Source organism: Apodemus sylvaticus, chromosome 1 (genome assembly GCF_947179515.1).
Source record: "Apodemus sylvaticus chromosome 1, mApoSyl1.1, whole genome shotgun sequence".
NCBI lineage: Eukaryota > Metazoa > Chordata > Mammalia > Rodentia > Muridae > Apodemus > Apodemus sylvaticus.
In genome coordinates, this window is record NC_067472.1 from 209882281 (window position 1) to 209884559 (window position 2279).

The window sequence follows — 2279 nt, forward strand, 5'->3', positions numbered from 1 at the left end:
GTTCCACCCAAGAACATCAGAAGATAGTCCCAGCATTGCTTGAGGAAGCAGCTGTCCAACCTGTAGGAGGGAAGAGATTATAAAGGGGAAAATGTAACATCCCACAACTTTACACAAAGTAACATTAGCAAAATATTCAAGCAAGAGGAAAACCTGGTTTATCCAAACACATCTATCTCCATTTCTTCTGATTCAATCAGATCTCGCACTAAAACTGAGTAATTCATTGAAAATGATTAAGTTTGGAAGACCTTACCTGAAGCTAACCTAAATCTTTTCTATTAACAATGCCTCATTCACTGTCCCTAATGATACCTTTAAAAGCTACATGATTATTGTAATATAAGCAGCCAAATCATGTTGTCCTGCCTAATATGTTGAAAAACAATGTGTAAGTTGTTTAGTCTTAATTCTGTTGCTGTGATAAAAATTATCTTTACAAAAATCAATTCTGTGTGAGAAGCTCTAATTTGTGTGTGTGTGTATGTGTGTGTGTGTAGATGATGTTTGCAGGTCCCTGTCACAGTGTGTATGCAGCAGTTAGAGCAGCTATGTGCAGCTGGTTCTCTCCTTTCCACTTTGCATGGGTTGTTTGGAACATTGAACTTGAAATGGTCCTGTCTCAGCCTGCTGCATGGCTGGAACTACAGGGATGTGAAACCAGTCGGGATGTAGGAATACATGAGAAAGTGTTTTAACAATTTTATTTACAAGTTGGGCGCTAGGAAAGAAATGGGCTTCTGGAAGAGCAAATAAGAGTGTGTATTTTCTTAACCACTTAGCTATCTTTCCAGGACCCTGTGTTTATCTTTGTTTCTTAGGTTTGTTCTTTGAAATATCTGCAATGGGACTGTATCAATTGGAAGAGAGTATAACTAATTAACTTGTCAGGGTGGGGTCTTGGATGATGTCGTGGTCTTTGGATAGGATTCCTGTAGATGACTTTTCTTCAGTCAGCAGAACAACACAAAAATCTATGGCAATTCAAGGAAAGAAAGAATGCAGAACTGCCCAAGCACACTTTGGCTGCATTCTAATCCCAAGGAATGAAAGACTGGGGAGCTGTCCTAGCCTGTTATGGATGCAAACAATTCTCACATATTATTCCTGTCAAAAGTCACAGATATCCCACACAAGTATCCTTTTTCAACAGGAAACAGTCTTCATTCACTGTTGTGGAATAAACAGTCTAGCCTGTTGAAATTAGGTCCACTGTCTTAGACGATCTCTTCTGTCTTTATAGTGCCTCAGAAACCTAACAATTTATATGCTGCGTGTGTGTTCCTCTGTTTGGAGTCTGGAGGGCGATGCAGATGTTATCCTCAGTTAGTCCGAGGATGCAAAATTGAAGAGAACCATGATCAGGAACCATAAATCATCGCATTAGCTGTATTTTTGTTATAATTGGAACTAACACTCTTGCTGGGGTCAAGATCTTTATAAACAAGGACACAGGCCAACTGCTTGAGCAAGAGGGAGTCGTGATGTCATGTTCTTAAGCATCATTCCTCTGAAATTGCTGGAACTGATTGTGATTGCTTGGAAGCAACTCAATAGGCTCGTCACTTAAAGGGATAGTCCCTGGTTATTCGGTAGATATAAATTATCAATTTACATCCACAGTAATCTAGGAAATCTTTATATTCATAATCTTATAGTCTATTGTAAGCTTTTAAGATGATAAACAGGCAATTGGAAAAGTCAAGTGCTCTATGATCAGGTCTTCGGGCATTAAATGTTATCCAGTGAATTTCAAAATGACATAATAAAGTAGTATTGAGGAATTGCCAATGATTCCCACTGTAATCTGGGAGAAGAGGAATATTCCAGTTGAAATCTTTTCAGAAACTATTTCAATTCCTATTAAAAAAGAAGGCAAATTTATTTTTGATGTGAGGCCAGAGTAATACAGTTTTACTTTGCATTGTTTCATGATGTGAACTTAAACCATATATTTATCACTTAATTGTATTTATATTGCTTTGTCATTGAAGAAGAGTGTCTAAAGCTTTGGTCTTTATTAATTGAATTTTCTCTATTATTATATGGAAAGTTTTAGATATATTGCTGAAGAGTATTGTTCTTACTGGAAAAGGTCCAACTAACCTTTAACATATCAATCAAAAGATAGAGGCAGACAGACATATGAATTTAATGCTAACCTGTTCTAATTTCATTACAGTCAATGTTAGGATTCTGTCTAAGCACCACCCCACAGTTACCTGGCAATGGTCAGGTATGCTGCTCACCACAGTTACCCGGCAACAGCCAGATAGACC

The 2279-nt window shown here is 37.6% G+C and overlaps 1 pseudogene; it reads right to left on the reverse strand.

Moving 5' to 3' along the window:
- Positions 1-1361: 1361 nt before the first annotated feature.
- LOC127674757 (vomeronasal type-1 receptor 4-like) lies at positions 1362-1933 on the reverse strand (annotated as a pseudogene).
- Positions 1934-2279: the final 346 nt, after the last annotated feature.